Source organism: Oncorhynchus clarkii, chromosome 16 (assembly GCF_045791955.1).
Source record: "Oncorhynchus clarkii lewisi isolate Uvic-CL-2024 chromosome 16, UVic_Ocla_1.0, whole genome shotgun sequence".
Classification (NCBI taxonomy): domain Eukaryota; kingdom Metazoa; phylum Chordata; class Actinopteri; order Salmoniformes; family Salmonidae; genus Oncorhynchus; species Oncorhynchus clarkii.
In genome coordinates, this window is record NC_092162.1 from 47,127,071 (window position 1) to 47,151,282 (window position 24,212).

Here is a 24,212-nt window from a genome sequence, read left to right on the forward strand (position 1 = left end):
GATAGCTACTTTATTGGGGAAAACTGCACACAATAACTGTGATATGTGGTTGTCCCACCTAGCTACACTGTATATACAAAACTATGTGGACACCCCTTCAAATTAGTGGATTTGGCTTTTTCAGCCACACCCATTGCTGACAGTTGTATAAAATCGAGCACACAGCCATGCAATTTCCATAGTCAAACATTGGCAGTAGAATGGCCTTACTGAAGAGCTCAGAGACTTTAAACGTAGCACCGTCATAGGATGCCACCTTTCCAACAAGTCAATTAGTCTAATTTCTGCCCTGCTAGAGATGTCCCAGTGCTGTTATTGTGAAGTGGAAACATCTATGAGCAACAACAGCTCAGACACGAAGTGGTAGACCACACAAGCTCACAGAATGGGACTGCTAGGTGCTGAAGCCCATAACAGATAAAAATCGCCTGTCCTCAGTTGCAACACTCACTACCGAGTTCCAAACTGCCTCTGGAAGCAACGTCAGCACAAGAACTGTTCGTCAGGAGCTTCATGAAATGGGTTTCCATGTCCGAACAGCTGCACGCAAGCCTAGGGTCACCATGCGCAATGCCAAGCATCAGCTGGAGTGGTGTAAAGCTCGCCACCATTGGACTCTGGAGCAGTGGAAACACATTCTCTGGAGTGATGAATCACACTTCAATATCTGGCAGTCCGACGGACAAATCTGGGTTTGGCGGATGCCAGGAGATCGCTACCTGCCCCAATGCATAGTACCAACTGTAAAGTTTGGTGGAGGAGGAATAATGGTCTGGGGCTGTTTTTCATGGTTCAGACTAATCCCCTTAGTTCCAGTGAAGGGAAATCTTAACGCTACAGCATAGAAGGACATTCTAGACAATGATGTGCTTCGAACTTTGTGGCAACAGTTTGGGGAAGGCCCTTTCCTGTTTCAGCATGACAATGCCCCATGCACAGGTCGATACAGAAATGGTTTGTCGAGATCGGTGTCGAAGAACTTGGCTGGCCTGCACAGAGCCCTGACCTAAACCCTGTCGAAAAACTTTAGGATGAATTGGAATGCTGACTGCAAGCCAGGCCTAATCGCCCAACATCAGTGCTCAACCCCACTAATCCACTTGTGGCTGAATGGAAGCAAGTCCCCACAGCAATGTTCCAACTCCTCATGGAAAGCCTTCCCAGAAGAGTAGAGGATGTTATAGCAGCAAATGGGGCACCAACTCCATATTAGTACCCATTATTTTGGAATAAGATGTTCGACGGTGTCACGTTCTGACCTTAGTTCTTTTATTATGTATTTGTTTTCATTTGGTCAGGGCGTGAATTGGGTGGGTTGTCTATGTTCCTTTTTCTATGTTTTGGGATTTCTGTGTTTGGCCTAGTATGGTTCTCAAACAGAGGCAGCTGTTTATCGTTGTCCCTGATTGAGAACCATATTTAGGTAGCCTGGTTTCAATTTTGAGTTGTGGGTGATTATTTTCCGTGTTAGTGTTTGTTACCACACCGGACCGTTTCATTTGTTTCACTTTGTTATTTTGTATTTCTGTAGTGTTCAGTTTGTCTTATTAAAATGGACACTTACCACGCTGCAAATTGGTCCGACCTCTCTTACTCCTCATCAGAGGAAGACGACAAACGTTACAGACGGGCAGGTGTTCACATAGTTTTGGTCATCTAGTGTTTCTTAAGATGAATGCATGAACTGTAAGTCGCTTAGGATAAGATGGCTAAAATGTAAACGTAGTACTTCAGGGTGATGATACAACAGAAACAACTTTATTAAAATACTCGGACATTGTTTGTTGATTGACCAATCGAAGCTCACTATAGTTTCCAGCCCCTACTGGATTGGCTATTGATACCTAGCACTACCTAGCTTGCTTGATACATTAGATTGCTAGCACCAACACGAGGGCAAAGCAATCCTGGCAATCCGAATTTAGGCATTAAAATGATCTCGGCCATGAGAGTTGACTAGCACATTTCCCAGAATCCTCTCTGCTTTACCTGGAGCCTCAAGAAACCGGAGGGCCTGTGTATGAATAATGCAAAGCAGGGAGAGGCTTGGTGCTGCATGGGAAAAGACGCCAGAAAGAGAAAGGGGTTAGCCCTGGCAGATTAAATTCTACTGATGTCTCTTTTAACACTCTGAAGCCCTGTTAAACTAGACTGTTCCTAAATCTGTCTGTGCTGTTGCCCATCCCTTCCTTAAAGAATACAATGTTGAGATCCTTCTTTCTTTTTGTGTTAAATCTTCTGTTCCTACTGTAACTGTTAATCTAAATGAACTATACATTTACAGGCATTCATTAAGGACAGTAAAAGGGTGAAAAAGGGCAGTAATGCATACACATGCAATTATACTTTTACCAAATGGTAATGTACAATGATTTGCTGGCTAATTAGTAATTTCATGCTAATAATGACTTATAAACCATGTTATAATAGACATATCCTCAAAGTCGCAATTTGGAATAGTGTTTGAAAATTATTATTCCAAGCAGGTGGAAATTATCTTTCCTTTTAAAACCACCCGCACTAAAAAGCACTTTGCACTACAAAATTAAGCAAACATTTCTGAGAATTTCAGAGAGAATGTAAAATTGGGTATGTGTGACAGACAGCTAAAATATTGAAAAATCCTTTGCAGCGGAGGCTGCTGAGGGGAGGACGGCTAATAATAATGCCTGAAACGGAGTGAATGGAATGGCATCAAACACATGGAAACCATATGTTCGATGTATTTGAAACCATTCCACCTATTCTGCTCTAGCAATTACCATGAGCCCGTCCTCCCCAATTAAGGTGCCACCAACCTCCTGTGGTCTTTTGGATATTTTCCTTAGTAACATCTCTGTGGAATAGAAAAAGGTTTTCTAATTCTAACTTTTCCTCTTGATATTCCTGTCACGCTAAAGGGACACTGCCCTCAGAGCCAATATTTACATAATAAATCTACCTGCTATCCCGCTGCCCTTTCTGCCTCCACTGCCCTCCTCGTTGCGCCACCTGTCAATCAAAAGAAGCGTTTCAGTTGGCCCTAGAACTCCAAATTACCTGCCTCCCACATTGATATGCAGCTGTAAAATGCTGCTCTATTGGACAATTACATTGGGCTGTTCACCACTAGATGCCACAGGTACTCTAAATGAGTTCTGAAAGAATAATGTGGAGGATTCCACTTGTGGTAGAAAAGAGTCATTTTGTCATTAGTTTCATACATTATAGGTTGTATCACTGCTTCCAACCGTCTATAAGTGTACCCTGACACAGGGAAGGGAATAGCGGAATAGCTGATGCAGTGCAGTCACACACAGTGTGAGAGGAATTTAAAGCCATGGGGGTTTGTTCTTGTTTTGGTTGTGTGATTATGGAACAATGAAACCAATCATCACTGTGTTGAGTAGGCACTGGTTGCACTGACCACAATTCGGTCAGTATTATACATAAGTGTTATCTTATAGCGACCACACACTATTTACCTGGCATTATATGCATTTGAATAAAACACACCCACTATTACATCTGTTTGGTCTAAATCTCCACAGAAGAAAACAACTATTTTTCTTTGAGCAGGCCTTTAAATACATGGCTAATGCATTTGTGTGCATATTATAGCATAAGTCATTTATTGTGTGTGGAAGGCATTTGGCACACTGTCCCTGCACAGCTGTTGAGGATGTTTGTCACCTCCGTGCCTACACATGGAATCAGAAAGGGTCAGGCTCAGCCAAAACCAATGCGCCAAGCCCCCTCTAGATGGACTAGACTCTAATATTTGAGGTCATAGAAATATGATATTGCCTTGGCACTGCTCACCAAAGACGTTGAACATCCTCAACACAGCTATTTTCAGAATAATGGAATTATTAAGCAAAGCGGTCAGTTACCGTTGTAGCCGACTAAACACAACTCCACGATTCATGATTGAGTTGAGCGGCGACTAGTGTAGGTAGACTGGAGCTCTGACTTCACATAAAATGATATCAGCACCCAAAGACTAGCCCGCAATTACATAGAGGCTTAGATGCAGGCTATTCTTTGGGTGTGACGTTGGCGCTCCAGTCCACCCACACTAGTTGCCGCTCAACTCCATCGTAAATCGTGGAACTTAGCTTAATTGGCTATTCCTGTTGCTGCACAGAGCCAAGGAGTCTCTAGTAAGACGTGAGAATAGAGCAGCTTTTCAACAATAACTGTCACTGTGGACAAAATGAATCCCCATACAGAGCAGAGAACAGATCAACACATTGAGGACAGCCTTGCTTTCTGAGGTCTCTAAGCTATAATTTCCTTACTGCAGCGCAAGCATATCACATTGAAAACTCTAGCTAACATGCGTTGCAATTGGACTCCAGCACAACTTTATCCATCAGGAATACTTGACCAGATGTACAGTATATAATGGGCAGTGAGAAGCAGCCAAGTGAATGGCCATGTATGGAGTCTCTATTGAGTTTGTAGGTGCATCCAGGGATCATCACTCAACATGGTAATGAGAAGGTACTATCTGAACAGGGGGAGGTAGGTCATTAGAATAGATCTCCTTGACTCGTGAACCATAATAAACATGTCCACCCATCAAAAGATGGTGAGAGATAAAGAGCCAAAGGAGCAAAGGACTATTTCAAGTGACAAAGATATAGTGGTCCTCTAAGGTTTAAGTTACAGCAAGGTGTTTAAGGCCAGGCACCACACCCTAATATTTTTTTAAATATCACAATCAACTTTTATTAATTGAATGTGGACACAAATGTAATACTTTCTTGTATGAAAACAATTCTGAAATATTGTATTAAAATATGCAAACTAGGTGATATCTCATTAAATTTTAATTTTTTATTTTGCCTTTATTTAACTAGGCAAGTCAGTTAAGAACAAATTCTTATTTTCAATGACGGCCTAGGAACAGTTCAGGGGCAGAACGACAGATTTGTACCTTGTCAGCTCGGGGGTTTGAACTTGCAACATTCCGGTTACTAGTCCAACGCTCTAACTACTAGGCTACCCCTGATTATACCATGATGAAGACAGCTTGGCTGTCTCAACGTTGGTAATTACATTTTTGCATCTGAGCTCCTAGAGTGTGCGGCTGGCTCTCTTTTATTTTCAACTTTTCTACTCCGGTAGCCAGCACCTCGCCTAAGTAGGTGTGCATTTCTTTTTCTTCTAGATTTATCTCATTAAATATGCACATATTTCCATACCACTCAAATCCATTTTTCTGGACACTGGATGAAGTCAGACTTTTGGTTTCATTTGGTTAAGACACCCGAGGACCAGACCTACACATAGCCTTAACACACTTTGTTCATCTTATTCTCTGTATGTCATCTAGAATAAACAGTTGAAAACATATCAACAATTCCCTATGTATAAGTCTGGATAATGTGTCTAAGGATAATCACACACATTTTGTTGATTGCAGATACTTCTGAGGCTGAGAAAAATGTATTGGCGTGTGGGAAGTGTCCGGAAATGGCAGTTAAAGACAAGAATACTGAATTTAGACTACCAGACGCCAAACACCTATTAACACCCAATCACTCTTCAAAGTAGGTTACTACATACACTATATATCTGAAAATATATGGACACCACTTCAGATGAGTGGATTTGTCTATTTCAACCACACCCATTGTTGACAGGTGTATAAAATCGAGCACACTGCCATGCAATCTCCATACACAAACACTGGCAGTAGAATGGCCTTACTGAAGAGCTCATTGACTTTCAACGTGGCATTGTTATAGGATGCCACCTATACAGCAAGTCAGTTCGTCAAACTTCTGCCTGCCCCAGTCAACTGTAAGTGCTGTTACTGGGAAGTGGAAATGTCTAGGAGCAACAAAGGCTCAGCCGCAAAGTGGTAGGCCACACAAGCTCACAGAACGGGACCGCCGAGTGCTGAAGCACGTACAAATTGAGTTTGCAGCCCGGGAACTACCGACGGACCTTGACTCGCTCATTGCCTTGACTATTCGGATCGAAGGGCGATTACGGGAGCGAATGAAGGAGAGGAGGTTCGATTTCACTCACCCACCTCACCTCCCAGAAGTCCCAGACGGCTCCCGAGGCTACCCGAGTTCCACCGAGAGTCTCCGAAGTCTGCCAATTCATCTCTTCTCGAACCGATGCAACAATGCAGAGGCTGTCCGCAGCGAAAAGGCTATACAGGCTTCACACGAAGAGTTGCCTGTATTGCGGGACTGCTGGAGTACTATGGTGGGCCATACAGAGAACTTTTCCTCTCTCCTTACTCGCACCCCCTTTCATGCCATCTTGCTGTGGGGTAACCAGTCAAAATCTCTCCGGGTACTCATCGACTCTGGGGCCAATGAGAGCTTTATGGACGCTACCCTGGGTCCAAGCTGGGCATCCCCCTCTCCATTCCAATGGACGTTAGAGCGCTGGACGGGCGCTCTATAGGCCGGGTCACCCACAATACCACCCCCATCAACCTACGTGTGTCAGGGAACCAGGGGACCAAGGCTACGGAGAACTACATTGAGGACTCCCTAGCTGCAGGGTTCATCTGTCCTTCTGCCTACCCCGCCGGTGAAGGGTTCTTCTTTGTGGAGAAGAAGGACAAAACCATGCGCCCGTGCATCAACTACCGGGGCCTTAACGACATCACGGTGAAGAACTGCTACCCGCTACCACTCATCTCCTCAGCCTTCGAGCGCTTGTCGCTCTAGGGGGCCACCGTGTTCTCCAAGCTGGACCTATGAAACTCCTACCACCTGGTGCGGATACGGGAAGGGGACGAAAGGAAGACTGCCTTCAACACGGCCAGCAGTCACTATGAGAATCTGGTCATGCCATCTGGCCTTACCAACGGCCCTGCTGTGTTCCATGCTCTGGTGAATGATGTTCTCCGCGACATGTTGAATCGGTTTGTCCTCATCTACCTCGACGACATCCTCGTTTTCTCCCGCTCTGCCCAAGAACATGTATTATACGTCCAACAGGTTCTCCAACGCCTCCTGGAGAACCAGCTTTTTGTGAAAGCAGAGAAGGGCGAATTCCATCGCTCCACCATCCCCTTCCTGGGTTACATCATTGATGCAGGGAGAGTACAGATGGATCCCGGGAAGGTGAGAGCGGTGGTGGATTGGCCCAGCCTACATCCAGAGTGCAACTGCAGCGTTTCCTGGGATTTGCCAACTTTTATTGTCGCTTTATCCACCCTGGCTTCCCCCCTGTCTGCCCTCACCTCTCCCAAGGTTCCATTCACGTGGTCCTCAGCTGCTGACTGGGCATTTCAGCTCCCATCTTGGTTCATCCTGAACTGTCCCGCCAGTTTGTGGTGGAGGCCGATGCTTTGGATGTCAGGGTGGGGGCTTTCCTATCCCAGCATTTTGCCCTGGACCTCAAGTTACATCCTAGTGCCTTTTCCCATCGCCTCAATGCCACATAGAGGAATGACGATGTGGGGAATCGTGAGCTCCTCGTGGTGAAGATGGTGTTGGAGGAGTGGAGGCACTGGCTGGAGGGAGCGGAACATCTGTTCATTGTGTGAACAGACCACAAAAACCTTGAATATCTCCGCACCGCCAAGAGTATCAGTTCCAGGCAAGCTAGGTGAGCCCTGCTTTTCACCCAGTTCAACTTCTCCCTCTCATACCGACCAGGATCCAAGAATGTCAAGCCGGATGCGCTGTCACGCCGCTATAGCCCTTCGGCTACACCCTTAGAACCCGAGACCATTCTTCCCACCTCATGCCTGGTGACGGCACTCAGGTGGGGAATAGGGAAGCATGTTCGTGAAGCGCAGAGTTCCCTGCCCGAACCCCGGGGGAGGCCCAGATAACCAGATGTTTGTTCCTGACGCTGTCCTCTACTCGGCCCACTCCTCCAAGCTTGCCTGACGCTGTCCTCTACTCGGACCCTGGCCTTTGTGAGATAACGCTTTGGTGGCCTACCATGGTTCCTGACGTCTCCGCGTTCGTTACCGCATGCACGATCTGTGCACAGAACAAGACTCCCCGGCAAGCTCTGGCTGTTCTCCTTCAACCTCTGCCTGTTCATCACCATCCCTGGCCTCACATTTCCCTGGACTTTGTCACGGGTCTCCCTCCACCAGTTTTCCAAAGCCGCCCAGCCTTCCAAATTGATGGACTCCCAGTGGACATATTCTCAGACCGGGGTCCTCAGTTCTCGTCCCGGTTCTGGAAGGCGTTCTGCACACTCATTGGGTCGTCGGCCAGCCTGTCCTCCGGGTTCCACCCCCAGTCCAACGGCCAGTCGGAGCGAGCCAACCGAGGCCTGGAGACGACTCTTCCCTGCCTGGTCTCCGCCAACCCCACGACCTGAAGCCAACAACTAGTGTGGGTCGAATATGCCCGTAACACCCTTCCTTGCTCTGCCACGGGTCTCTCGCCCTTTGAGTGTTTCCTCGGCCCAGGTGTTTGTCCCCCGTTGTTGTTGTACTTGGAAGAAACCCGGTCAGCTCTTCTCAAGACCAACTCCAGGTATCGACGACAAGCAGAAAGCAACCGGACCCCGGCTCCCCGGTATCATCTCGAATAGGGGTATGGCTGTCCACCCAAGATCTGCCACTCTGGGTGGAGTCCCGCAAACTTTTCCCCACGGTTTATCAGCCCTTTCCCCATCTCCAAGATACTTAGCCCCTCTGCTGTTTGTCTTCTGTTTCCCCGTACCCTTGGTATACATCCCACTTTTCATGTGTCTAGGATCAAACCCATGTCTCACAGCCCTTTGTCTCCTGTTTCCAGGCCCACCCCTCTCCCCTGTCTTTGACAGCCTACCAGCATTTCCCCCCTTGCTCCTGTCTGTTTCTAGTTCCTGTTTTCTAGTTTTCCTGGTTTTGACCATTCTGCCTGCCCTGACCCTGCCTGCCATTTCTGTACCTTGTCACACCGCCCTGGATTATTGACTCCTGCCTGCCTTGACCCCGAGACTGCCTGCCGTTTTGTAGCTTTGGACTCTGTTCTGGATTACTGACTTCTGCCTGCCCTTGACCTACGTTTTGCCTGCCCCCTGTTCTAGTAATAATCGTGTGTTACTTCGACATTGTCTGCATCTGGTTCTTCCTTGAAACGTGATAGTTTTGTTTGATCAAATCCATTTTTATATTCAAATGTACTACAGTTTGAACCCCTGCTGTCGCTGGAGAGGAAGAGGTGGTGGTCACTGCATTAACATTTAAATCCTTCACTCTCATCTCCCTCTCCGCATCTCTCGCTCTCATCTCTGTATATAACCAAAACGACATAATACTGTCAGACTTTCTGCTCAAAGACTTTCTATATTGGCAAATTGAGATATTGTTTTAGTTACAGGCTCTTGCTTGTGAGACCTACTTTGTGTATCAGTAAGTGTCTTTGACAGTTTAACTTATTCTTTCATTATTTTCGGAATCAAGAATATGCATATCCTTGCTTCAGGTCCTGAGCTACAGGCAGTTAAATTTGGGTGTGTCATTTTAGGTGAAAATTTATAAAAAAGGGTCAGATCCTGACATTAATCATAAGTATATGTAAAAATGTCATTTTAGCCTGACCTTAATAAGTATGTATTTTTAAGGTAATGATTCATGCCTTGAAGCTTATATATTGTATCTTGCCACATTTAGCTCACTTCCTTGTTTTTGTATGGGGAAGCCTCTGTGCTTTGGTGAGGCAGGTGTAATGCTAAAGGGTTGAAAGGAAAGAGATATGATTAGAGCTGAATCGTGGCCAAAAGCCATCACACACACAGATGCACTCACTCATGCACACCTACGTTTACATCTAGCAGAGGAGTCGTGAATAAATCCTGGAATTCCTTCATCCCAATGTGCTGATGATGAAATAAACTACCAATTTGTAATGCTACCATACAAAGTTATCTGTAATGACAATGGAAGTGGTGGTAATGGGTGGGGAAACTGTTAGGGACAATTCCATGATAACAGAAATAAGCTGAGACTCTGATTTTTCACTTTAAAATGTATACCAAACAAAAACCACTGATTTCACAGTTTAAGAAACCATAGGGCTCTATGCACAATAAGTACTTTTAACAATTTCCACTTAACTTAAAAAAAAAATATTTACTGGAAGAACTGTACAGATACATTTGATGATGGATTTTACCGTAATTCTGTTACCAAAAGTTGCATCTGCACAGTTTTTCTAGTAATTTTCTTTTTTTAACTGTGTAAATTCTTCGAAAGTAGTCATTGTTTTCTGTTTGGAATACATTTCAAAGTCTCTGCAAAATTCCGTTACTGTGGAATTGCCATTAGATAACCCCTTGAAACACGAAATCTGTTCCTCAAAATAAAACACATTATGCATTTTTAACAACTGTTTTAACATGAAACACAGAGCCGAACTCTTGGTCATAAAATGGAAATTGCATGATTATAACATAATTGAGCATCATTACTCCCATAATGTGTAACCTGGAACCCCTGGTCTGACTGTTTAAAGCTGGGGAGTCCCCAGACTCAGATAATTCTCTCAGCTGTCATAGTGAAGTAATTATAAGTCCAGGATGGTACTGACTTAGAATGAACTACCAGTCACCCTCGTACCAATTTAGTCCTTATTCTTATGCATATACTGTTTCTGTGTCTGGTGAGTTGGATATAATGTAGGCAATATAATAAGGCAACATGATCAGTGTAAAATAATGATATTATTCACATTTCTTTCAGAGACAGAGTGCTATCAACATCTCAGACTCCTTAAAAATCCCATTAAAGAAAGAGAGAGGGGGGGGGGGGGGGTGAGGGAGAGAGGGAGAGAGGGAGAGCAGTTGAGACATGGTGCTATGTGCTTGCAAATCCACCCTGCAGACCCCAACTGCAGCACAGACTAATTTATACAATGAAGAGACATAGCATGCCAAGCAAAGGTTCCTGAAATGGCAATCTGCAAGAAGACTGCAGAGACCAAGTAAGAATGATGGCTATTATTTAAGGTGTCTCAACGTATAAGAGGCCTTTGTCTCACATAAGGCCATGCAAACAATATGCTATTAATTATCTTACAGAGCCTGAGGGCAGTGGCTGGGATTCATTCTCACCTGCCATAGCGATGTTTAAAACAGTGACTTTGTTTACAAACTAATGTCCCCACCCATTATTCCATTATGTATGTAAAAAACATGTGAAACATAGTGCTGCATAAAAATAATTACATATGTCCATAGAGGGAATGAGTCAATCATTTCCATAACTAATACGTTTCACCACATAAATGTAGCCTAATCAGGAGTATTGAGCAGACTAGGTGTTTGTTTGCCATCGGAGATGAGATGATGTCCTGAGGCTATGGAGAAAGACTAGTAGATAGCTCGTAGCTCCAGATCCAACAGATGTTAACATATGTGGACACAATATCATGAATTATATAAACTCTCCGTTAATCGCTACTTCATATCGATGCTTTCCTGTGAGTTAACCTTTGAGCCGCATCCTTCCTGTTTTTCACATTTCATATGTGGATGTTTGCTCTGTCTAAGTGTGAGTTTGTGTGTGCTTAAAAAAAATGACCAACTGTCCTTTTGTTGATGAAACAGCCACAAGTGTATAGATCCATTCTATACAGCATGACCACTTTGAGATGAAGCTGTGTTTCAGGTGGCGAGATATTGGATTGCTGTGGTGCTGTGGAAATCCATACGTACTATGAACCCTGACCGATATCCTGCAGTGTGTAATGGGAAACACTGTGATTGGGAACAGCAATGGGAAAACAACTTGCTCTCTGGTTTTCAGTTGAGCTGTATATAGTCCATAATGTGGCTTTCTAGACCATGACAGCTCTCTAGACCATGACATTGGCTTGTCCAGTCACAGTAAAACAGAACTTAACTATATTGTTGGTAAAAACAAGTCACTCTAATGGAACTATAACTGTACACTGAAGTATTTAAATGTAAAATCCACCCACAACCACTGTATGTTAAATGTTAGTGACATGCAGTGCCTCTTTCAGTTGAAAAGAAAAATGTTAACTTGCTGCATCATACATTGCAGCACAGTCATAAAAAAGAGGAGCAGATTTAGTCTCAGGGTCAACAGCAGCAATCAGCTTATCTCTAACTAACGCTGAGTAAAAGAGCTGTCTAATCACCAATCACCAGACGACACGGATTTCAGAGGCCTCAGATCACCAAGAAGCTGATTTCCAACACCCCTCGGTCAACTAATTAGCACTCCAAATTCAATTACATACAGTAAACATATTGCTACAAGACACATTGGATTGGATTAATCAGTGTGGACGTTGGAGAAATCTGAGATGGTTAATAAACAGATGTATTTTTTTATTTTTTTTACAAACTGAGTGAGTGGCTACAATTGTGTAGAAATCAATGATTGGAACCAGTTCAGGGAACAGAACCGAAAATAACAAAATTATTTTGAGGGGCAGACCCCGAACCGGAAACTAAAGTGATCCATTATTTTAAAAGCATGGGAACTGGTTAAAAACATTATTTTAAAAGCATGGGAACTGGTTAAAAACATTATTTTAAAAGCATGGGAACTGGTTAAAAACATTATTTACGTCCCGGGCATTTTTTTCCAGTCCCCCAAAAATCGCAACAAAGTGCCTATGCAAAGCCCTCACTTTGTCACTCAGAATATTATTCCAGTGTCTGCCTGCCTGCTGGAAATCTTGCCCATACCTGCCCATCCCATCTGAAGTATAGGTTACTGTAGCCTACTGATGACGTTACAAGCATTATTCAGAAATTAGCGAGAGCTGTTTCAATGCTAGTTAAGAATATTATAGTTATTACATTTCACATTGGATTTATTAATTACACTGAACAAAAATACAAATGCAACATGCAACCATTTCAAACATTTGACTGAGTTACAGATCATATAAGGAAATCAGTAAATTGAAATAAATTCATTAGGCACATTAGGCCCAATGATGTCGCTCTTGCTGCTGGTGATTCTCTGATCCACTTCTACGCAGATGACACCATTCTGTATACTTCTGGCCCTTCTTTGGACACTGTGTTAACAAACCTCCAGACGAGCTTCAATGCCATACAACACTCCTTCCGTGGCCTCCAACTGCTCTTAAATGCAAGTAAAACTAAATGCATGCTCTTCAACCGACCGCTGCCCGCACCCGCCCGCCCGTCTAGCATCACTACACTGGACGGTTCTAACTTAGAATATGTGGACAACTACAAATACCTAGGTCTCTGGTTATACTGTAAACTCTCCTTCGGACTCACAATAAGCATCTCCAATCCAAAATTTGATCTAGAATTGGCTTCCTATTCTGCAACAAAGCATCCTTCACTCATGCTCCCAAACATACCCTCGTAAAACTGACTAACCTACCAATACTTGACTTCGGCGATGTCATTTACAAAATAGCCTCCAACACTACTCAACAAATTGGATGCAATCTATCACAGTGTCATTCGTTTTGTCACCAAAACCCCATATACTTCCCACCACTGCGACCTGTATGCTCTCGTTGGCCCTCGCTTCATATTCGTCGCCTAACCCACTGGCTCCAAGTCACCTATAAAAGTATTTTCTAGGTAAAGCCCCGCCTTATCACAGCTCACTGGTCACCATAGCAGCACTCACCCATTGCACGCACTCCAGCAGGTATATTTCACTGGTCATCCCCAAAGCCAACTCTTCCTTTGGCCGCCTTTCCTTCCAATTCTCTGCTGCCAATGACTGGAACGAATTGCAAAAATCAGTGAAGCTGGAGACTCATATCTCCCTCACTAACTTTAAGCATCAGCTGTCAGAGCAATTTACCAATCATTGCACCTGTTAATCCCATGCGTAACTCTGTGTTTGTGTCGCACTGCTTTGCCAGGTCGCAGTTGTAAATGCGAACTTGTTCTCAACTGGCCTACCTGGTTAAATATATATATTTTTTTAAATAATAAATTATGTATTTCACATGACTGGGAAAACAGATATGCATATGTTGGTCCCAGATACTTTTTTTAAAAGTAGGGGCGTGGATCATAAAACCAGTGACCACCATTTGCCTCGAGACACATCTCCTTTGCATAGAGTTGATCAGGCTGTTGATTGTGGCCTGTAGAATGATGTCCCACTCCTCTTCGATGGCTGTGTGAAGTTGCTGGATATTGGCGGGAACTGGAACACACATCGATCCAGAGCATCCCAAACATCCCAATTGGTCGTGACATGTCTGTTGAGGATGCAGGCCATGGAAATACTGGGGCCATGCATTATCATTCTGAAACATGAGGTGATGGCAGCGGGTGAATGGCATGACAATGGGCCTCAGGATCTCGTCACGGTATCTCTGTACATTCCAATTGCCATCGATAAAATGCAATTGTGTTTGTTGTCCATAGCTTATGCCTGCCAATACCATAACCCCACTGTCACCATGGGGCACTTCTGTTCACAAAGTTGACATCAGCAAATCACTCGCCCACACGAAGCCATACACGCTGTCTGTGTACAGTTGAAACTGGGATTCATCCATGAAGAGCACACTTCTCCAGCTTGCCAGTGGTGAGCTTGAAGGTGAGAATTGAAGGTGAGAAGGTGAGAATTTGAAGGTGAGAATTTGCCCACTGAAGATGGTTAAACACATTTTTTAGCTAGCTAGCTAACGTTTGCGCTGGTCCAATGTTTAACCAAATCGGGAAGTTCAAAGACATAAAAAGTTCCTCCATAGAAGACGCTCTTACATAGGTAGAATTCTGTGGGCTTAATTCAGACAATGCATGTCATAACAAGATGCCCAGTCGTTTCAAAGAAAGCTTCCTCCATCCTCTCTCACCCGCAAAATGTATGCTGCATCTGGCGCCCTACACTGTGACTGGCAGCACAGTGTTTTTATTTTCTTTCATTATAATTAAACCATGCTTTTACGGCAAAAAACTATTTGCTCTCAATGACTTTCCTATACAGATTAAATCACCTTCCCTCTCCATAGCTAGCTGATCTATGCACACTAGTAATTTAATGTCGAGCTAAATGTACAAAAAAAATTGGACTTCAGAGGTTTAAAAAGGAATAGAAAGGAATTATATAAACTGCTACTTTGGTTTTGTTGGAACCGGTTGAGAACTTTATTTGCTGGTCGGAACAGTGTGACGGAACAAAAAAAAAAAATGCTTCTGTTCAGAACGAAACAATTGGAAAATAATTTTGGTTCCAAGCCCTGGTAGAAATATATACAACGTTAAGAATCTCATGTGAAAAGTGAATAATGGTAACATGCAGTACATCAAAAAAAAAACATTTTTTGAGGGTTAAACGGGATTGTAATCATTTGGTTAAATGTAACTTAACTGTCACGAATCCCGCCGAAGATGGTGCCTCTTCCTGTTTGGGCGGCGCTCGGCTACTAGCTGCCACCGATCCCCTTTTCTGTTTCAGTTAGTTTTGTCTGATTAGTTTCACCTGTTTCTTGTTTGGGTTTTGTTTTGGGCTATTTAAACCCAGTAGGCCCGCCTGCTTTTGTGCAGGCTTGTTTTTCTGTTCATGGTGTGTGGATTATTGTGGATTCCTTTTTTTCGGACAGTTTCGTCCTGTTTGTTGGACTTGGTATTTATGCGCCCTTGTGTTTGGCGTGACCGTTACTCTGTTCCTGGAATAAAGATCCACGTTTGAACTAACCCTGCTCTCTGCGCCTGACTCCTCCACCCACTACTCCTAGAAGCCTTTACATTAACGTAGAAGGTGTAAAAGAAACGCTTGAAACAAGATCCCCTACATACTGGTCTTGACAAGAAGAAAAAATGTAATGAGAGGTTCTCTTCTGCATTGTTCAACCAATCCAGTCAAAGTGGAGGAGGAGTTAAGATGGAGTGTCACCTTGTTAACATCCTAAAGTGGAAGTTGTGTCACAGGCTCTCTTTCCATTTCCCAAGAAAACCGGAACATCTGGTTGTTGGGGACTCGGCAAAGGTTAAATTTAACAGATCCTAAGCAGTTTGAATTGCACAGTGCACTTATTATGCATCGTCCACATTGTGATGTGGGGTAGCGCCTCCTCTCTGTCTACCCTGTCAGGTGGGTTAGGCAGTGATGGGACAAAGTAAAGCCCGGCAGTATTGACTCTGTCTCTGTTTGGCTGATTAATAATGAGAGACCACATCCCTCCATCTCTGCTCCGGGCTGGCCACTCTAAGATGAAAGGAAACCTCTCTGGTGGCTTTCTGTCAACCAGCCAAACCACCTGTGGCTTTGATTTTCACTTACTACGCACGTTCATGCTTGCTGAAGCTTTCTGGGTCACTATCAAACTGCATCTATGTGAGTCCATGGAGTATGTTTATGTGAGTCCTAGGCTTAGGAGACCGTGAGTATGGAACACAAATACCTTCTGTATACTGCTGGTGCCCAGTATTTCATTACCTTTCTTCTTAGCCGGTTTTGTTCACATACAGTACTTAATTGCAGCCCAGAAGGTAGTCAATATACTTCACATCAGCCTGTGCATCCCAATCAGCTTTGAATCAGATAATAATGACAGTAAATAATTGAGCTTGGTGGATATTCTAATCACTTTTCAATTACGGTCTCTCCTTCATTTACATTTTAGTAACTTAGCAGACGCTCTTATCCAGATTGTCATACAGGAGCAATTAGGGTTAAGTGCCTTGCTCAAGGGCATATGGACAGATTTTTCACCAAGTCAGCTTGTGGATTCGAACAGGCAACCTTTTGGTTACTGGCCCAACGCTCTTAACCGCCAGAATACCTGCTGCCCTTCATCACACAACACACTGATTAAATTGTGTGGTTTGTTGCTGCCTCTGTTTTATTGTATTGTCAATGCTTCATTTAACCAACATACCCTGTGACATAATATATCAATGTAATCAATAGGTAGCACCACAGGTCCCAAAGTGGTGTGGCGAGAAAATAAATTCTGGGGCCCGTAGTTTTACCTGATCTGGTATCTAACCAGGTAAATCGTCAGACCTTATACGATATGACGTGATTAATCTGTAAAAAGGTTTAATATGGGCTATGATGGGGCCAGAGTAGTAGTCTTGCCCTTTGTAGTAGTCTTGCCCTGTGCAACTGTAGGCCTATTGAAACATTAACTCACAGTCTATGTCAGCTGTAGTGTTTATTGATCAATTCCAGTTAATAATTTTGGATTGAAAAAGTGTAGTTAGACGAGTCAGCCCAAGTTTGAATATAAACTAAATTTATAAACCAGCACATTACCAATTCCTTTATCCTGGCCAGAGTGTCCAATCAAAACACATCTTTTGACCAATGGGTAAAATACTGTTTGGATAATCCTCTAAGAAAACCAATGGTCCAAACCTCATGTCTCTATCATTCAAAAGTTATCCGCGTTTTTAGCCTTGTAAGATGGGCAGAATTAGGGTGACTAAATCAATGGATGCCAGTGAAAGAAAGTGGTCAGAAATCAGGAAAATTGCATCGCTTCAGCTAGGTTGGATTCTATGCAAGAATTAAGGCTACTGGCTAGTAGGTGGCAGAACGGAGTGCTGGGATTTGGGTGTAGGGTTTGAGCATAGCCTGAAGGTAGGGAGGGGCAGTTCCTCTTGCTGCTCTGTAGGCAAGTACCATGTTCTTGTAATGGATGCAAGCTTTGACTGGAAACCAGTGGAGTGTGCGGAGGAGCAGGGTGACATGGGAGAACATGGAAAGGTTGAACACGCTGCAGCGTTCTGGATAAATCACAGGGGTGTGATGGCACAAGCGAGATTCCCAGCCAACAGTGAGTGGCGGTAGTCCAGACGGGAGATGACAAGTGCCTGCATTAGGACCTGCGCCGCTTCCTTTGTGAGGTAGGGTAGTACTCTACAGATGTTGTAGAGCATGAACCTGCAGGAGTGAGTCACTGCTTTGATGATTGCAGAGAATGACAAGGTGTTGTCCAGGGTCACGGCAAGGTTCTTTGCTCTCTAGGAGGGGGACAACATGGAATTGTCAATCGTAATGAAGAGAGGTCTTTGAGCGGGCAGGCCTTCCCCAGGAGGAAGAGCGGCTCTGTCTTGTCGAGGTTGAGGTGGTGGGCCAACATCTGAGTTGAGACTATGCGGCTGCTGTTGTTAGTAGCCTACAGTGATGTGCTATCACGCTTGCTAAATAAATACTGCTGGAAAGTGAAGAACGCACATTGTGCCCTAGCCTGTGTGACATGTGATTTCTGTGAATCTGATTGGTCAAGACACGGAAAAAGCATGTAGCAGCACTCCGATGTGACGGACAGATACATTTTTGCTTGAGTTGACAAATCATGAGCCAAATCAGTCAAAAAAACAGCACTTAGCCCCTCTTTTTAACATTTAGCATCTATATATTTTATTAAACTAAATCAAAAGTGGTATGGCGCTGCCAAACCTGATTGAAAAGTGCTCTGACTTAGAATATGTGGATAACTACAAATACCTAAGTGTCTGGTTAGACTGTAAACTCTCCTTCCAGACTCACATTAAGCATCTCCAATCCAAAATTAAATCTAGAATCGGCTTCCTATTTCACAACAAAGCATCCTTCACTCATGCTGCCAAACATACCCTCGTAAAACTCACCATCCTACCGATCCTCAACAATGTCATTTATAAAATAGCCTCCAACACTCTACTCAACAAATTGGATACAGTCTATCACAGTGCCATCCGTTTTGTCACCAAAGCCCCATATACTACCCACCACTGCGACCTGTACGCTCTCGTTGGCTGGCCCTCGCTTCACTCTCATCGCCAAACCCACTGGCTCCAGGTCATCTACAAGTCTCTGCTAGGTAAAGCCCCGCCTTATCTCAGCTCACTGGTCACCATAGCAGCACCCACTTGTAGCGCGCGCTCCAGCAGGTATATCTCACTGGTCACCCCCAAAGCCAATTCATCCTTTGGCCGCCTTTCCTTCCAGTTCTCTGCTGCCAATGACTGGAACAAACTGCAAAAATCACTGAAGCTGGAGACTCATATCTCCCTCACTAGCTTTAAGCACCAGCTGTCAGAGCAGCTCACATATCACTGCACCTGTACATAGCCCATCTGTAAACAGCCCATCCAACTACCTCATCCCCATACTGTATTTATTTATTTATATTGCTCCTTTGCACCCCAGTATCTCTACTTGCACATGCATCTTCTGCACATCTACCATTCCAGTGTTTAATTGCTATATTTTAATTACTTCGCCACCATCGCCTATTTATTGCCTTAACTTTCTTATCTTACCTCATTTGCACTCACTGTACATACTTTTTGTTTTAATATTCTACTGTATTATTGACTGTATGTTTGTTTATTCCATGTGTAACTCTGTGTTGGTGTATGTGTCGAACTGCTATGCTTTATCTTGGCAAGGTCGCAGTTGCAAATGAGAACTACTTCTCAACTAGCCTACCTGGTTAAATAAAGGTGAAATAAAACAATTAAATAAAAGTGCGGTGGCCAATGCCGCCTTGCCACACGTTTTCCGGCGGCCCTTGTGTAATCTGAGTACAATGAAAAATCCAGAGTATGCTGGCTTCAATATCAGTGTTGGAAAAATTGTCCAACTGTCATACTTCAAATCAAATAAAATTGTATTTGTCACATGCGCGGAATACAACAGGTAGACCTTACAGTGAAATGATTACTTACAAGCCCTTAGCAACAATGCAGTTTTAAGAAAATATATTTTTTTTAAAGTAAGAGATAAGAAAAACAGATAATAAAGAGCAGCAGTAAATAACAATATCGGGGCTATATACAGGGTTAGCTGCTGATTAGCTGTTCAGGAGTCTTATGGCTTGGGGGTAGAAGCTGATTAGAAGCCTCTTGGACCTAGACATGGTACCGCTTGCCGTGCGGTAGCAGAGAGAACAGTCTATGACTAGGGTGGCTGGAGTCTTTGGCAATTTTTAGGGCCTTCCTCTGATACCGCCTGGTGTAGAGGTCCTGGATGGCTGGAAGCTTGGCCCCGATGATGTACTGGGCAGTACGCACTACCCTCTGTAGCGCCATGCGGTCGGAGGCCGAGCAGTTGCCATACCAGGCAGTGATGCAACCCGTCAGGATGCTCTCGATGGTGCAGCTGTAAAACCTTTTGAGGATCTGAGGACCCATGCCAAATCTTTTTAGTTTTCTGAGGGGGAATAGGCTTTGTCGTGCCCTCTTCACGACTGTGTTGGTGTGCTTGGACCATGTTAGTTTGTTGGTGATGTGGACGCCAAGGAACTTGAAGCTCTCAACCTGCTCCACTACAGCCCCGTTGATGAGAATGGGGGAGTGCTCGGTCCTCCTTTTACTGTGGTCCACAATCATCTCCTTAGTCTTATTCACGTTGAGGGGGAGGTTGTTGTCCTTGCACCACACGGTCAGGTCTCTGATCTCCTCCCAATAGGCTGTCTCATCGTTGTCGGTGATCAGACCTACCACTGTTGTGTCATCAGCAAACTTAATGATGGTGTTGGTGTTGTGCCTGGCTGTGCAGTCATGAGTGAACAGCGAGTACAGGAGGGGACTGAGCTCGCACCCCTGAGGGGCCCTGTGTTGAGGATCAGCATGACAGATGTATTGTTACCTACCCTTACCACCTGGGGGCGGCTTGTCAAGAAGTCTAGGATCCAGTTGCTGAGGGAGGTGTTTAGTCCCAGGGTCCTTCGCTTAGTGATGAGCTTTGAGAGCACTATGGTGTTGAACGCTGAGCTGTAGTCAATGAACAGCATTTTCACATAGGTGTTCCTTTTGTCTAGCTGGGAAAGGGCAGTGTAGAGTGCAATAGAGATTGCATCATCTTTGGATCTGTTGGTAAGGTATGTCAATTTGAGTAAAGATACCTGAATAGAAAATTACTCAAGTAAAAGTTTGATGCAGTAACATTCTAATTGAGTAAAAGTCTAAAATGATTTGGTTTAAAATATACTTAAGTATCAAAAGTAAAAGTATAAATCATTTCAAATTCCTTATATTAAGCAAAGCAAAAGGCACTTTCTTGTTCTCTTAATTTATGGAAACCCAGGGGCACACTCCAACATTCAGACATCATTTACAAACCATGTGTATTTAGTGAGTTTAGTGAGTGTTTAGCGAACCATGTGAGTGTGTGAATTTTACTATTTTCCTGTTCTGCTAAGCATTCAAAATGTAATGAGTGCTTTTGGGTGTCAAGGAAAATGTAGAGTAAAAAGTATAATATTTTCTTAAGGAATGTAGTGAAGTAAAAGTAAAAGTAGTCAAAAATATAAATAGTAGGGGCCTCCCGGGTGGCGCAGTGGTTAAGGGCGCTGTACTGCATCGCCAGCTGTGCCACCAGAGACTCTGGGTTTGCGCCCAGGCTCTGTCGTAACCGGCCGCGACCGGGAGGTCCGTGGGGCGACGCACAATTGGCCTAGCGTCATCCGGGTTAGCCGGTAGGGATATCCTTGTCTATTCGCGCACCAGCGACTCCTGTGGCGGGCCGGGCGCAGTGCGCGCTAACCAAGGGTGCCAGGTGCAGGGTGTTTCCTCCGACACATTGGTGCGGCTGGCTTCCGGGTTGGATGTGCGCTGTGTTAAGAAGCAGTGCGGCTTGGTTGGGTTGTGTATCGGAGGACGCATGACTTTCAACCTTCGTCTCTCCCGAGCCCGTAGTTGTAGCGATGAGACAAGATAGTAGCTACTAAACAATTGGATACCACGAAATTGGGGAGAAAAAGGGGTAAAAATTCAACAACAACAACAACAAAAACAACAACAACAAAATAATATATATATATATATATATATATATATATATATATATATATATATATATATATATATATATAGTAAAGTACAGGTTCCCAAAAAAACTACTTAAGTAGTACTTAAAATAATTTTTACTTAAGTACTTTACACCACTGTTCAATATAACATCCCACAAGGATCAGTGAAAATGGCCATGCTCTCAGTATCATTAAACTGCAGGGTGTAATGGTCTGGCGCATGGAGACTTGGAGTGCAGGGAGCTTTTTGAGTTGAGCGCTCACGAGGGAAAAAGTCAGCAGTACAGCACTAGGTGAGAGGAATGCTAATTGGACATGTCATGGTTTGGTGGGTATTCATAGATTGCTTTCTGTTGCCACGGCGAATAAGAAGCCAAGCAATAAGGGGGGTTCAGCAAGTTGGCTTGGCAGCTGCATGGTGTGTTTTTACCTCCTGGCAGAGGTGCTTGGAAAGATGCAGTACATAACCCTACCATATTGTCTGTCTATCTGCAAAAAGAAGTGGGTTTGGAGTTTGCTGCTTTAGTTGAACTGAGCTCAACCTACTGTACAATAAATTAGCTCCACCCTGGCTAATCTGGCTGCCTACACATGGAACTCCCTTTCTGGAGGCTCCCCATGGTGCAACCTAGAGGCTACAACCTATAAATTGCTGAGCCGGCTGAACTCTCCTCATATGAAGTTCTCCTCCACAGAGCTGAGCAGGGGAAGCTGGAGGGCTCTGCAGGGGCACTCCTCCGCTTCCTCCGCCACTGGTCTCTCTCTAGGACATACAGTATGATGGACAGCAGCTTGGAGCCGGCAGACGAGCGAGCCACAGTGGCACAGAGAGCGGTAGGCATGTCGGTAGTGATTACATTCAACCCCAGCGGGGGTCAGAGGTCAGGCTGAGCGTGTGCGGCTTGCTCCATGCTCAGAGCTGACTGTATTCCCAACGCTGTTATACGCTCACGCCCACTGGTGCTCCGGGCAGTCATGCTCACTTCTACTTCTCAGTTCTCTCTTGTTTGTTCACTTTCTAGCTATCTTTCAATACTGATTCCTTTTCCCTTCCTCAATACTTTTCCAATCGCATTGGACAAATTGTTTTTAGTTTAGCCAGAAAGCTGAAACTAAAAGTGGCCATGGTACCCATTTCAGGACAATGACACCCGTAAACTGACAGAGGGTGTAGGGTTAGCAGGACGAGCATTATCAACACATGAATCGGAGTGATAATAATGACAAAAATACACACATGAATGCATGTACACACATGAATACACATACACACAGGTCATTTGTGCACATGGGGGGGGGGGGGGGGTAAAGAAACAATGATTCTCTATGGCAAATGTAAATAAATTCATTTCTGTTTTCTATTAAGATATGAATTCATCAACATGGATAATTCATTCAGAAGCACTGACCTGTTTCACTTCCAATATTTTAATTATTCATGCGCTTTACATTACAAATCAGTATCCACTTATTTTCAGATTATGCTGCCAAACGCCCATCAATAAGGGGCAGATTTGAGGCCAGGGAGACAGAGATGAATGGCCTAGAACTCTTTGCCAGCAAACAAAAAGAAACTATTAATCATTCCTTCCAATGTCCCAGGCATGGCTGTACTGCTGCAATGTGAGAACACTTCTCAACCTTCATAACCTCACTTTGAAAAAGATTCATACAACTTTCAATTCCATAAAAAGAGAGAGAAGACCTTTTGAACTCTAGCAGGTTCAACATTTCTCAAGCTTTACTACCGCATGTTTAATTTATTCATGTTAGGCTATTTGATGCTATATGTTATTCTGTCAACTGTCAGATAAACCATTCTGTATTTGTTTGAGGTCAGCTGGGTTAATGCAAATGGAAAAATGTAATTATTTTATATGTACAGTATGATGTGTATGATGGATGATGATCGTCATAGTACAGCCAACAATATTATCTAATTTTCCTCCTAATTCATGACTGGATTCTATTCTTTGGGCCAAATGGCCATTACTATTATATCTAAAAGGTGTTGTTTGATCTGTGGATGGAATGCTCAAATGGCCATTACTATTATATCTACAAGGTGTTGTTTGATCTGTGGATGGAATGCTCAAATGGCCATTACTATTATATCTACAAGGTGTTGTTTGATCTGTGGATGGAATGCTCAAATGGCCATTACTATTATATCTACAATGTGTTGTTTGATCTGTGGATGGAATGCTCAAATGGCCATTACTATTATATCTACAAGGTGTTGTTTGATCTGTGGATGGAATGCTCAAATGGCCATTACTATTATATCTACAAGGTGTTGTTTGATCTGTGGATGGAATGCTCAAATGGCCGTTACTATTATATCTACAAGGTGTTGTTTGATCTGTGGATGGAATGCTCAAATGGCCATTACTATTATATCTAAAAGGTGTTGTTTGATCTGTGGATGGAATGCTCAAATGGCTATTACTATTATATCTAAAAGGTGTTGTTTGATCTGTGGATGGAATGCTCAAATGGCTATTACTATTATATCTACAAGGTGTTGTTTGATCTGTGGATGGAATGCTCCATTGGAACAGCTCTTTTATGACT

General features: G+C 43.8%; 1 protein-coding gene across 1 annotated transcript in view; it reads right to left on the reverse strand.

Annotated features, from left to right (window-relative positions):
• The window catches only part of LOC139367667 (metabotropic glutamate receptor 4-like), a 229,872-nt gene that overhangs the window by 94,740 nt on the left and 110,920 nt on the right, over positions 1-24,212 (reverse strand). The gene's annotated exons all lie outside the window — the stretch shown is intronic.